The sequence below is a fragment of the Oxyura jamaicensis genome, chromosome 14 (genome assembly GCF_011077185.1).
Source record: "Oxyura jamaicensis isolate SHBP4307 breed ruddy duck chromosome 14, BPBGC_Ojam_1.0, whole genome shotgun sequence".
Classification (NCBI taxonomy): Eukaryota; Metazoa; Chordata; class Aves; order Anseriformes; family Anatidae; genus Oxyura; species Oxyura jamaicensis.
The window spans coordinates 16,964,114-16,978,932 of record NC_048906.1 but is presented as its reverse complement, the minus strand read 5'-3'; the positions used below and the strand labels follow the sequence as shown (position 1 = coordinate 16,978,932).

Sequence of the window (14,819 nt, the reverse complement as noted above, 5' to 3'; positions counted from 1 at the left end):
AACTGGCTTGTCCCCCAACAGACTGGGCAGTATAACCCTTATTTGAGCTGCTCTAAATAAAAACGTGCCCCCTCTTAGGACACTGGGCAAGCTTGGTATGTAAAACCTGTCCCAATCTATATTTTGCATTCCTGAAAGCAGATTTTTCTCAACAATTTTAGCTCTTTCTTGTGAGCCAGTATTAAGAAGGCTGACAGCTGTCTACTTTGTGTGAAAGAAACAATATAGGCGGGGTGTTTTCTAAACAACTCAAGGGCATGGTGTCACAGACAGTTGACACAATCCAGTAACTCCCCCACCCCATCTTGGCTGTTCTTTTTCTCCATCCCTGCGCCTGGGCTATAGAATCCCATCTCATCCTTTGTGTTGGCTCTTAAACCCTTCCAGAGCCAAGACAACTTGCTAACTTAGGAAAAAAAAAAAAAAAAAAAAAAAAAAAAAAAAAAAAAAAGAAAAGTGAAACCATGTCATATTATGGAGCTAAAATGGCTAAAAGAAAGATCCAATAAATGTCAGAAACAGTGCTAACCTATGGCAGGAATATTTGGCTGGGATAGACTGTAATTTTTCAAGATTTTATGACAACTCTTTGTTCTGTTATTTGTGTTAACCTCCATAGTGCTGAATATAAGAGACACCTTTGTGTATTAAAGAACAATGAGAGCCTGCAGTAGGTACCAGCTCCCGTTTGTTTACCAGATCTGGCAAATCAGTCATGCAGAACATCAGTAAAAGACAAACTTCCCAATCTAGACCCGAGCCACTGAACAGCTGTCACAGGAGCGTACTGTTGAGTTTGGCAGGATCAAACTGGAAATGAAATGCTGAACTGACAGTGTATACCCAATAGCTGAGAGAAATCATTCAGAGTCTATTAGTAATGTGGCAGGTAGGTTCCACAAGCAAACACATACAGTACTTTGCTAATTCTGCCACAAAAAGGGAATGGCCTTACTGACAATGAAAAGCCTGCCAAAGAAAGAGATGAATGCAAAACTTTCTCTCCCTTAATTGTCCAGGAAGCGTAAGTTAAACTTAAATGCTAAATTTAGATTTCATTGGAAAAAAAAAAAAAAAAAAGAAAAAGAAAAAAAAAAAGCTGTAATTAAGGCTGAATATTTATGGAGTAAAATAAGATGGAGAGAGAGAAAATATGCCAGTGACTAATCCAAGAACATTACAGATTTATAGTGAACTGCATTAGTAAGCAATTCAGAATCAAGGCCTCAGATTTCCCTAGTCTTTTTTAGGCAAAAGCCCCATAGAAGTTGCAGCAGGAAGTTGACAGTGACTGCAAAACTGAATTCAAAAGAGATCTCAGAAGGATTTGAGTTTTTGCTAAAACATGGGAAATCCCTTTTGCACAGAAAGTAATTGGTTAGAGAAAAACAGCCTATTTTATTTACCTAGTTACGTCTATGAATACAAATTCAATAGCCTTCTGCATTGGGTCAGACTGAATTTGTGATTTCATGGGTAGAGCCATCAGATGTTAGTTTTCAAGAAACTAAGGTCTCCTCTGGGGAAAGACTGCAGCTGAGTAAGAGCCTGAGGATCCCATCCAAACAGATGGGAACAGAGGGAAAGTTTGCACTCGTCTGTGGCGATTTGGATCTCAGAGCAGGAAAAAAACAGCAGAGCTTTTTCTGAGTCTGCAAAGAAGCAAAGCTTTATGGCCAACTGCAGGCACATACAGGGATTGCCACATGGCTTTGTTTGGATGACTCCAAATGTACGCAGGATGACACAAATGTACAGGCATATAAGACAGTACTTAGTTCCTGGAAAAAAGGGAAGAGGAGGGAAGTGGGGGGAGAAAACCAACAGTAATTTTTTTTTTTTTTTTTTTTTTTTCTCACTAGAATTCAAAATTGTCTTCACAGAACATGTGGTTGGTTACTATAATTTAAAGGGTGATCATTGTAATCTGACTGTTGGTAATTCCCTGAAAAGAAGAGCAGACTTTTGGCCAGCATGCTCTTATTTTCTTGTACAGGAGCTGCTAAATCCTTCCATCTTTCTTTTTTAAAACTTCTTTAGAACTTTACCTTTCTCAGCATTTGGATCGTACTGGAGGTTGGAGTGTCAGAAGAGGAGTCCCAGGGCAGCAGTTAACATCTCACCAGGGGATCTTCTTCTTCTGGCAGGGAAGCAGCAGGGAGGCATGGGCTGAGGCTGGATGCCCATCTGCTGCACCATGGTTATTCCTCCTGGGTAAAGAAGATAGCATAGATTTAATGAATGGGGGAACAAAAGGGGCTATAAACATTGTATATCTATCTCTGTGTTTCTGATTGTAGCAGGATTTCACATGTCTGTGTTTTCTAAAGGCCCTCCAGATCTAACACCCACAGCAGCCAACACCTCAGCTCTCCTAGGACACACCAAAAGGATATAAGACAGGTATTTATGAGCCCATTACATGCAAAAATTGACAGCTCAATCTGTATGAGGAGGAAGCAGTGACCTATAAATCTGAAATGAAATAGGATATGACCATACATCAGCAGAACGTTTCCAGGTACAGCTCTGGATAAATGACTGCTCAGCTAGTGAAAATATTTTAACTGGATTTGCACAGCTATTGTCAGATACACTCAAAAATGCTTGAAGACAACATGGCACAAACATGTTCGAATGACACCCTCTCTGCACATTGATAATACTGTAACAGCAAAGGCCACTAAATAGCTGTTTTTAAAGAGATACAGGAGGTCAGCCCAACACAAGAGATGACTGTAACTTTCAGTAAAGCACCCGCTTAGTGAACTGAGCCTGGGATGTGCTGTGCTTTTGTAGTTCAAAGGGAACGTCTCTCTGTGCACGCTTGGCTTTTAACACCATCCCTCCGTGTGATTAAAGAAAGCCACAAGAAAGAGGTTTCTACATTATTATCTCTTCCTGGAAAACAAACCTGCCTGTTTCCCCGAAGTTTACTGCTTTAAAGGCACCCAGACATTTTGGCTGCCTATCCACTTGCAGTCGTCATTATCTCTGTTTTACTTTACCTGGAACTTAACAATCCCTCATTCCCTCTCCTCCTGGTTTTCAGTAACTCTTCAAAATGAAAATCAATAGCCTTCCTTTTACCCCAAGGTATGGCCTTTCAGATAATCATGCCCTTATTGTGCAGCAGCTGCTTGGAGCCTCTGCAGCAGAAATAGCTCTTGGATGAAGAGTTTCCAGTAAAGTAGTTGCCTTTTTCTAGCATTTCACTGTTTACTTGTAACATGGGTTTAGATCAACATTGAGTTTTTATCAAGTGATTCAAGTGATATATTAGTGGTATGGTTAAGAAAACTCAGAAAGGATGATGTTTTGTTGTTGTTGTTGTTGTTGTTGTTGCTGTTTGTTTTCAGTTACTTCACATTAGAGACTCTAAATAAACAAAGACTTTATGAGTCAGTGGTTTTGTTCCTGTCAAATGGCCCTTGAATTAAAAAACAAAAAACAAACAAACAAACAAAAAACCCACAAAACTCAAAGCTCTCATTAGCAGAATTGCATGTGTAAATTCAGTTTCTGTTTTGCTGTTAGCAGGCTTGTAAATGGGTTATAGTAATTCTACTTCTGTTTTAACAAACTGTCATCATGACAGATAAATGAGAGGTCTCAGGAACCCCCTTCCTGTTCCCATCCCTCCGCCCAGGAAGCGTCAGGTCTGTGAGGGAGAGCTACATTGGAAAACCCTGGACATAATTTCACACATTTTCTCAGTAGATAGAGCCAGAAGCGCCGGAGCTGTGCAGCCAAGCAGCCAGATCCTTCCCTGGAAATGCACAGCACAAACTCAAAGAACTGAGCATTGAAAGCAAAAGTGCTATGGCCCATACTTCCGATAATCCAAATGACCTGAAATATCAAACGACCTCAGAGAGGAGACAAGCTGCTCAATGCACAAAACTTGCAGGGATTCGGCATTGTGAGCAACACCTGGAAGAGCTGGGAGCGGCATATTCTCAGAAACGGTGTGACAGGGCTGCAGGAAGGGAAGATGGGGGCACAGGACTGCGGCGAGGCAAACTGTAGCACTTTGGGGCTTTTTTTTTTTTTTAATAGAAAATTTGGCTCATCTGCTTTCTGAAGTGTTATGTATACGTTTATGCTACAAATAGGGCAATGACTATGTGGTGTATTGCAACACCATAATACACATGCAGCTAACGGCCCCGCTGCCCTGCCCATCAGACGAGGCACCCTGCTAAGTATTTCCTATTTCCTCACCATGAACACGTGTGGGCTATTTCATTAATTTGCCTTTCCTTAAAATTTGATTGAGTGACCTCCCATAACCACAGAGCAAACCAACAAGAGCAGAAATAGCAGCTGAAGACAGGAATTTTAATCATATTAGAAGTGTAAAAGATACAGAGCTTTCCTTTAAGAGACTCATAGCCACAACACGGTTTGTGATTAAGCTCTTTTGGGTGATCTTAGAAGATTTCTGACAGAAAATTATTGTAACTTTCCTTTCCTTTTCCTTCGGAGGCTTCTGCTTTTGTGTAGAGGGAATGAGGGTTTATAAGCAGAGAGCTACAAAAATAAATAGCAAAACCAGTCAAAAATCTCAAGTGTGTAGTTTTGCCAAGAAACTGCCTTCAGTACCAACAGGCATCCCAAAATCTTCTCCATTGTTCCCAGGCTAACAAAAGCTCTCATTCAGAAAGTTGCAGTGAAGAGTTGAAAGAGACAACTTTTTGTACAAAAAGGGTCCCAAACCCTGGCGAAACTTCTCCTTAGTGGGACATTTGAGGACTGCCCTAAACAGTTTGCATAATGTCAACAAAACCAAAGGCTGGTGAGAGCCTGATGACAGGTCTCAGACACAGCTCTCCCTCTGGAAGGGGAAGCTACAAGTTGATCTAGGTTTGAGAAGCAGTGCATAGGCTTTCCTCTCCTGGATCTATAGGAATGGTCCGACAGAGGGTGAGAGAGCTTTCCTGCAGCTGTGTAGTGACCACTTTGTAACCTTCCTTGCTGCCTACATGAAGGATAGATCAGCAGCTACAGCAGCCAACTTGGACTTTAAGATGTATTCTCCCACGTGCACCCACTGCAGACCCCCATAGCACAGAATCACAGAATGGCTGATGTTGGAAGGGACCTCTGAAGGCCATCTGGTACAACCCCTGCTCCAGCAGGGCCACCCAGGGCTGCTTGCCAGGCCCACGTTCAGGCAGCTTTTGAAGATCTCCAAGGAGACTCCACATCCTCTGTGGGCAACCTGTGCCAGTCCTCCATCATCCACACAGCACAGAAGTGCATCCTGGTGCTCAGAGGGAGCCTCCTGTGCTCCAGTTTGTGCCCATTGCTGCTGGACACCACTAAAAAGAGCATAGTGAAACAGGGCTGTAATCCAGCTGTGGCATCCAGGGGGATCATAGCCACTTTAAATCATCTTTGCCAAGCAGATGGGAGAGGGTTCAGGCAAAAACCTTGAGAACAAGAGAAAGAAGAAACAAACATCTCTCCAGCCTACATTCAGGCTGCTTGTGCAATCAGAAATAAACATAAAGCTGGAGATAAATGTAGCAGTAAGTCACTCAGTTGGGTGTCTGTTCATTCAAACCAGAATTACTCTACATTGCCCACAATCCATTTGAGACAGAACAGCTTAATTGAAAGCAATCTGGTGAGGGAAAGATTTTGCCCAGAAGTATGTGGCTGATGAGCAGGAGTTCCAGGTCCCAAAATAGCTCCATTAAAGCTCAGTAAATGAAGCGAGCATCTCTCTGTGTTGATTTCTGCAAAGCACAGGACTCTAAAGTCACCTCAGCTGGCAGCTTTCTAGAACTGTGATGATCACTGCGAACACTGATTGATAAAAATATTCTTTCCCCTGCTCAGGAGATAAATACAGCATGGAAAGAAACAAAATGTACTCCCAGTATGCTACAGCCTAGTCCGACTAGGGCAAAGCTTTTTGATGGAATTTTTTAAGATATTAATTCTAAGCTGAAGTCTTTAACCAGGACTTGAGTCCAGATTTCTCCAGACTATTTTTGGCCACATCCAAAATCCATACCTCATTGAGGTATGCAGTGTCCAATCATTTTGAGTAAATGCCACCTTCACTAATGTTCAAAAGTTGTTTACATCTAACTGACGTTTGCCTTTTTTCCTACATTCAAACTCCCTGTTCTAGTCACCATTTTCAGTTAACCCCTACTCACTTCTGGAGATGTTCTCTAGTGAGAGAGAGGAGACTCTGGACCTAAGCAGCAAAACCACTCAGTAACAGAACAAAGGTTTGTTTTATGATGAAAAGAGCTAGCCTGGAAAAGAACATATCCTTTGTGATACTGACTCTGTGATAAAAAGTGTCAGAAGGTAACATTGTTCTTCTCATGTCATTCTCTGACAGGCTACTTCGATGCTGCAATTCCAGTGACAGGAATTGGCAATGGCTAAAAACACAGTCCACGTTTTAGGAACGTGTAACAAAGTCCAAAGGTCACTTACACAGTTGTGAGTTAATAGAGAATAGGAAGAAGGAAATATTTCATTCATCATTAAAGGGCAGAGAATTTCCTTCAAGCCCTTTTACAGGAATATACAGAAACATGCTGCTGTGCCATAGGGCTGAGCCCGGCAGAACTTGTACCATTCTCACCTATTTTGCCACACAACGATATCTACTTCAAATTACAGCTCATGCGAGTCTGCCTGTCTGCCATGCAAGTTCCTCAGCCAGGTGGATACCAACACCACTCAGCAGCCATCCACCCAAAACAGCTTGTTGGTGAGATGCAGTGGGGATGCTGTGTGGGGATAATTCTGGCTAGCTGCTCATTCAGATGAGCACCTACCAGTTGTGGGTTGGAACTCCTCTTGACTACAGAGGTGTTTTTTCTTGCAGTCAAATTCTCAAATCCTCCTGATATAGTACAACTGTACATACTAAGCAATAATCAGGACAGATGATCAGGTGGAGAGATTAAACAACAGAACAGTAAGGAAATAAGAATTAACATCACTAAAGTTAAAAAATAAAAATAAATGGCACTGAGCTTAACTAGCCTCAGAAAATCTCCCAGAGGAATGAGCCTTAACTGACAGTAAAAAAATATTGGAAAAAAATAGTAGGAAACATGCTGGAGGAAAGAGGAAATCCTGCTGCAATGCCACGGGCAAGTTGAACATCATGTCTCTTTTTTCTCCAGTTGCAGGAAGCCAAGATGCTGTTTGTGCCACTTACTCCAACTGACACACACACACATTCCTTCAGTTAGTATCAAGATCATGTTCACCAGAAAACCTGCACAAAGCCTAGCTCTTGTAAATCACAAAATGAAGTCACCCATATGGTAAATACATGTATTTACAGCTTCCTGAGTATGTTTAATATAGGTGGATATTTATAGTCCTGTCTGACAGATCTGAATTTCTTAGCTTACTTATGCTTCCTTTGGAAAAAGCTATATTTACAACAGCTTTTTATAGAACACAGTCAATGAAATTAATATACAGTACTTTTAGCTAACTTATATCTAAAAGGACTCTGCTTTAATATTTCAAGAGCAGGGGAAATGCATGTAAGTCCAGAGAAGAAAATAATAATAATAATAAAAATAAATAAATAAAAGAATGTTTGAAGACACTGATAATACGGAGCAGGGAAGATTTGAGCTTGGAGTATCTGCAGCAAACAGAGCAAAAGGCTAGATGGGACTGAAAGAGAATATTATCCAGATATGGTCAAAATAGGGATGAGGAAATAAGAAAGAAGGTATGGAAAAAAATAAAGTGCAAAGGAAAATAGCCATTATAAAGCTGTTGTCTCTACTTTGCTTTGGCATCTTTACTAGATACAATCTGGCTTGAGATGAGGAGGAATCTGATATTAATCTGAAAATACTCGGTAAGATCTGTCTATGAATCATAAAAGGACTCCCATTCTTCTTCATTTATTTTAGTAAAATCATTTCCTTATTTTATTATTCTATTATTATTATTTGGTATAAAAGAAGAACATGCTGCAGAGTCCTGGTAGAAGGTTAACAGAACAGACTTTTTTTTTGTTGCTGAGGCCCAAAGTTAAAGGCCACAGGCACTTAAACAGATCTAAATTTGGTGTTTGTGCCACTCTCTCCAACTGACACACACACAAACACACCACTTCAAGTTAGTATCAAGATCGTGTTCACCAGAAAACCTGCACAGCATATTAGGTAAAGAACATTTAGAAGTTTCTAGTGGAGAGAATATTATGGAATATCAGAGTGCAATTAACTGGATTTCTGGATTGCTAACTGGTACGACCAATTAACACGTGTTTCCAATTACCAGGTTTTGCAAAAGATATGTGCTGAACAGTGAAGAAATTCTGTTAGAAGCCATACTGTGTGGCAGTTAATATAAGTGCTCATATGTATTTATGTAACTAGCACCCATGGAAAAATAGCGTATCAGCTAAAGATTTATTCTTTGATCAAAACTCCCCTTCAAGCTGCATGCTTGATATGAGTTGATCTTTCAGACAGTGACTTTAGTTTTGTCACTGCTATAATTTGTTTCATGGGTTGGTCTGAATTGGACAAAAGCATAAGCCTCAGCTCTGGAATGAAGTAAGAAAACAAATTTTTCCCCTTGTTGGAGTATGTTGGGTTACTCTGATCTGTATCACAAGACAATGTGTGTTGAGCCAGTAGGTCTTTAAAGCCCTGGTTCATGGAGCAGCCTGCTGAGGTTAACTCTGACAACTGCAGAGCATGCTCTGCTGTTAAACAAGCAAGAGGTTGCTGAAGTCATAGGTAGTAAAGCATTTTTTCTCCTTTTAGGCATTTCATTTTTTTAAGACCCAACCTTCAAAATTGGTTTGCACTCCAGCTCTGGGCATAAACAAGGTCTTGGCATAATTCCAGTCGCATGCCAGAAATAGCATGGGATCTAGGGACCCTGTTCCTAGCCAGCTGCAGTTCAGAACACTGCAGAGCTGGTGTGCAAGGGCAAATCATGAATGGCTTCTCAGGTGGCTGCGCACAGGCATGGATCTTGGCTTCAGTCATACTGTGCACTCATCAGGCTAGCAACCTGCTCTGCCTGCATTTGACGGGGACAGACTGACTGCAGACCTGTTAGTTGGCATCAGGAACAGTATCAATTAGCACATATACAGGGATAGGTAGCTTCATGCATCAATGAAGAGGATCCAGCCTTTGATAAGAGCAGCAGATCCTTCAGAAGTAGCGCTGAGGGCTGTTGCTTTAGGCTAAAACAAATGACATTAGTAAACCATCCCACTGTTTAGAAAGCTTACACTCTTCTGTTGATATTATGTGTGAAGAGTTAGGCACTAGCCTTCCACAGTGAGATCAAGCTCGTTATTAAAGGCTTCATCTGTCCTAGGATTTTAAGCCTTACCCTGAAGCCAAACTGCTCCTTCTATCACACGACTGCCAACTGGCAAAGGGCAAGTCAAAAAGTTGGTCTTTAATGAAAAGAATGTATAAGGGCAAACCATGACGCAGCACAAATTTCACACTCAGATGGGATGCTCTTTTCTTCTTCAGCTTTCTGCTCTCAGCCCTGTCTCCTGGCAGCTTTATATCTGGTTACTTTCCCAGTGCTTTAACCTGGGCCTAACCCAGCAACAAACCAAAATCTCCCCTGTGCCTTGAGGAGAAACATAAGCAAGTATTTACACCATTTTAGTTGTCTCAAAGACAAGAGCATAACAAAAGTTTGTCTAAACTAAGAATACATGAAGTTATTCCTGTCTTCTGTGTCTTTGACTGTCAGCCCTACAACTGTCCCAACAAAGGTGACAAGCAGGGTGATGCCCATTATGGAGTCAGCTCTCCCCTCCAGTCGGAATTAACTGTTCTAGCCTGAGGCACAGCCAGCTCAGTGCCTTCCATACACCTGATGCTGCTGGACTCCATCACAACCCTAGAATCACAAAAAAGGGCTTCTCCTTTTAGGCAGACACCTGTCTCTACTCTAGAACATGACACAGACACTAAGAGAGTAACAGCTTTATGCTTCTGATGAATTTCATATCTCCTCTCATGTAAGCACGCTTCTGCTTGAGAACAGCTTTTTCCTTTTAACCACTTGGTACCAATTTGCTTAAACTAACAAAGGAAGGGCTTTATACTTGCAGAATTAAAGATATATGATCCTTAGGAAGAAAAAACACACACTTCCCCACATCCTGGGCATCTGTGAGATCCTCTACGTGCTATTAACTCACTTTCTACACAGTTGACTTTCAAACTCAACCATTCATGGAGAACATCCTTGTCTTAATTGCCTCACATCAACCTGAACCCAAAATTTTCTCAATGCCTCTTACTCATGTGTCCAAACGCTAACTGTGGCAGAGACCGCTGACATCTTCTGAATAGCCTGCGGGGCTGCTTATCTGCATCAGAATGAAACCAGGCTTTGTCGTAAAGGCTTATGGTACCAGTTCAGAGTTGTTTGCACATCTATTTATGACAACATTCCATGCATCCTTCCTCATGGTTAACCAGAAAATCCCAGAAACTAAGAGGTGCCAGGCAGCCACCAGCTGTCCCAGAGGGTCAGATCTTCCAGTACGTAAGCACCTCTGTAGCATACACATCAGTCTGACCTACAGGAAGCACAGATTGTTCCCAAATTACAGAAAGCTCAGCTGGTACTAACGAGAACTTCAGCCAGAAGAGTACACTGTGTGCAGGCAACAGCACCTCACTAGATGTTACAGCACTCTTAAGAGATAAGGTTACAGATATCACATGTGCTGTGTGCTAAATGATTTAGTCAAATGCTTGCAGGAAACCGTTAATGTACTCTCTTCCCTGAAAGTTTCCTGGGAAAAATAGCCAGCAATTCAGAGCAGAACACTTCAAAGCTGCCTCAATATGTCAGCTGCAGCTTTGCTAGTAGCACAGACAGTGGGAGTTAGTTTGTATTTGTATTTAGTGTGCTCCCACATAATTAAGGAATTCTACAGAGGAAAGGCATTTATGAGTTGGAGCAGATTAAATTCTCCAAGCAGGTCTTGCTATGAGGAGTTAAAAACAAACCCACAAGCTCAAAGGGGAGTGGAGAAAGCACCCCAACAGACATGACCTGTCCTGGTGCCCACTCCAAAGCGATACAAGTTTCTGGGGAAAAACTCAGTCCTCTTACAGCCTCAAAATTAGGCAGTTCTTGCTGGTTTCAGGCTATGGCCTCTTCTCTCACAGGATTTTTAGCACATACGACTGTCAAAATCTGAGGATATGGAAAACATCTCTTCTGCATTAGCTTCTCCTTCAGCTTGAATGCATGGGTAAGAAGAACTGAACCAGTCAGCTGAGCTAGAACTATAAGCAGCTTCTCTGCACTGCAATTGCTTTTGTGGTCCTTGCTGCTTGTTCTGTTTGCTTTTTGCTCAGGTGATGGGAAGGAAATGAGAGAAGATGTAACCAAAGGTGTTTGCACTGAGAGGCTGTTCTTTCATATCATCACAGCATGAGATTTTTCCAGCAGCCCACTATGAATATTGTAAATCCTTGCATTAACAAGGATCAAAGCTCCTGCAGCCCTAACTGACAGGCCTGGAAACACTGTCCCACAGGACATTGCACAAGACCACAACCATCAAGTCCTATTTAAATGCTGATGCTCTGACAGGTGTAGACCATTTTCACGCTTGTGGTCTAACATACATCAGCTTGATGGCATATTGCTAAAACAGCACAATGCTTGCTAACCGTGGGCCCTTGGAACGTGCAGTTATCCTGCCATTCAGGAAGAGGTGAAAGAGCAAGCAGTCCTTGCAAATGTCTCCAACAGTGAGATTTATGAAGCTGTCAACCATAATCATGACTGAGCAGGATCTTTCCCTTGGGTTCATCCTGCACCAAAAATCAGAACTGTATGAGAAAACTAATAATCAGATATCCTGCTATATCATCTGTTGTGCATGGAACTGACCATGTATTTTTTATCTAGGACACTACCAGCACCTCATTTACAGACAACGTAAAACCAGTCAGTCACTGAAGTTGAGGAAGTAGAGTTCTTCCTGTCATAAGCCAGGATGTTCCTGTGGGGAAACCAAACCTTTCAAACAGCAGAGAACCGCATGACAAGAGAATAATTTGATAAAGCTGCGGGATGAATAAATGAAAAATATAAAGTTGTTGGGTACAAATGAGCATGGATGAAAACTGCAGAATGGTTTCAAAAGAGCTAATCTGCAACTCATTAACCATGCAAAAGCAAGCACAGCTGCCTCTGGTGACCTCAGGTTTGAGAAGTAATCCAAAAATGGGATAAAGCTAGACATGAGAGGAAAAAAAAAAAAAAGTCAAGGGGTGACCTTGATGTGGCTTAGCACTCAAGAAATAGCAGATGAGGCTAAGGAACACTCCACATCTCTGCATCAGACCCTAGAAATTGACAGGATTGAGTAAAAAATGTGAAACTTACAGTTAACTTTGGATCCTGCTGGTAAACAAATCTTTAGGTCTGGAGACTCAGACTTCATGGCTTGCATTTGCCAGCTTTCTCTCCTTGATAAAATTTGTTTTTGTTTGCGGCATTGGTTGTCTTGTTTTTAAGAACAGACTGAGCATTTCATATCAACAAATATTATGAATCTGTAAGGAATCTCAGCGACTTGGCAACATTGTCAAAGCCACCGCATCAGGCAGGGTTTCTGCTGAGCATTCTGCTCAAGCCATCACCCATGCCTTTGTCCAAGTGCAGGTATGTGGGGGTCCAGCTGCAGCACTCTGGGTGCCACTACATGACTTGCTGGTGCTTCCAGCTGACCTGCCCTCGCTTTCCATTGAGGAGATAAGACCCGAGCAGCAAACTCTGGCCAGCTTGCTGACTGTCACCTCTCTTACCTGCCACTGCCCAGGGAGGTGTTTTGATGTGGCTGCTAGTGAGGAGAGGACACTGCTGAGAAAGGAGGAAATCACTCAGTGTCCTATTTTCCTTCCTGCCCTGAGACAGTATTAATGCTCTGGGAAGAAAGGGGTTAGCTGCTCTCTGGATGAAGGAGACAGGCCTGTAAAGAGAGGGGTCTCAGACTCCAGCTCTAATCCCTGTGGCTGCAGATGTTGGACAAGCCCTTGCCAATTAACGAAATGACACAACTTCCTATTGCAAAAGAGTCCAAAGGTTAAAAAAGAAGGCAAAAGTTAACAGGATAAGAACACTGCACACAGCCAAGTCCTGCTGTAGCCAAAGTAAAACTTAACTAAGTTAGAGTTGTTACAAAATCATAACATTATTCCACTTTGCAGATTTGCCGATGACTTGCACAAGTCATTGGATAGGTCAGTAGTAGACCCAAACTGAGAGGTATTAGTTAAATATAAACATGCCCAGCAGACGTGGACACTAAAGAGTCTAGGTGTGTTTCACCTTTACTAAATCAATCTGAAACAGTTCAGGGGATTTATGCTCTGAGTGCTCATTTTTCACCACAGATTATACATGGAGCTTAGGGTACACAAGTCCATTTGGCTAATAGTCAAGGAGGGGAATCGCAGCTCCACTCTCCTGCATCCAGAAGCAAGGCACTGTGTGAGGGTGCCAGCTCCCTTCAGCTGCAATTTTTGAGAAGGAAAAGAGGAAGGGAGTAGAAAAAACATGGGGGTGGGAAGAGGGAGGCAGTTTCCAAGAAAAATAAAAAATAAAAAAATCTATTCAATCAAAGGAAAAAGAAAAGAAAGAAGTAGCCCAAGGAAAACTTGGCCTCTGAAAAACAATGGAACAGGCTGAAGAAGGAAAACATGAGTAGCGTAGGCATATGGTTTACTTCAGTTTTTGTGTTCGAACAAGTGATTTACTGGATTTTGAATTTCCTTTCAAGGGAAGCTGCTATTCCTATCACTGCCCTCTCTTAGAAGCTTCCCAAACTGGCAGCAAAGAAGTGCCAGCATCCTGTTCCTAAGTCGGCCCCTCCAGATGTTGTTGATCCCTTGCTTTCCTCAGAAAGCCATTCACAGATACACACAGAGCTGCCTGCTCTCTGCTACAGTTGGTACACTTACATTCATTCCTTCAGGTGACCTGATCAGCTCAGCTCCTGGCTTCATGCATTAATCCCCAGCAACCAGCCTCTCTGCATTTCGGGGAGGAAGGGGGAATAGTTAGTTTCTGCAGGTATTAAAACTGAAGTTAGGAATAAGAAATTCACTTCCCTTTTCCTTCAGCCTTGAGGTTTTAGTTGTGCATTAGTTATGATGTTGCTGGGTCCCAAGCGGAGGCTTAGCAATAAAGCCATAAATGAGCAAGGAGCAGTATGACCAATGCATCAGCACAGCTTTTAGTGCTCTGCGAGGAAATCTTCCCTGTGCACTGCTGGAACACACTCAGCAGCAGAACATGGCATGAGTGACGGGGACCTACCACCGCTGACATACAGTCAGCAAAGGACACCGCTTTGGTAATTAGCTGATAGCAATTTTGTTATTGCCCTGTAGCATACTGCTGCAAGTATCTGCTTAGAATCACAAGTTACCTTCACTGATCACATGGACAGGCACGCTTAAGCAAGACAGATAGGATGTTGTAAACCTCCTGTTCCTTGATTCCTTTTCATGCTTGATTGCTCTAACTGTTGTATCCTGCTGTGCTTCCCCAGCACTCTTGCTTTCACCTGCATTGCTAATTTTGCGTTTGCACTATCAGTCATCTCATTTTTATTTCCTTTACACAAGTACAAAAAGAGTGCTTTATGCACAGGCCTTGAAGCTGCTGTGCATGAGTTCACCTTATGAAGCTTTGTAGCTGTTCCAGCTCATGTGACCTGGATGCAAAAACATGTACCATGATTCAACACCCTGATGCATAACACTTCGCTGTCACAGTCACCTCATGCACAC

General features: G+C 42.2%; 1 long non-coding RNA gene across 1 annotated transcript in view; it reads right to left on the bottom strand.

Annotated features, from left to right (window-relative positions):
- The window catches only part of LOC118174355, a 63,572-nt gene extending 50,544 nt beyond the window's left edge, over positions 1 to 13,028 (bottom strand). Inside the window, exons 1-2 of the long non-coding RNA XR_004754623.1 lie at positions 12,409 to 13,028; positions 2,049 to 2,210 (exon numbers count right to left, since the gene is read on the bottom strand). This is a non-coding gene — a long non-coding RNA (uncharacterized LOC118174355). The remainder of the gene's footprint in view (positions 1 to 2,048; positions 2,211 to 12,408) is intronic.
- Positions 13,029 to 14,819: the final 1,791 nt, after the last annotated feature.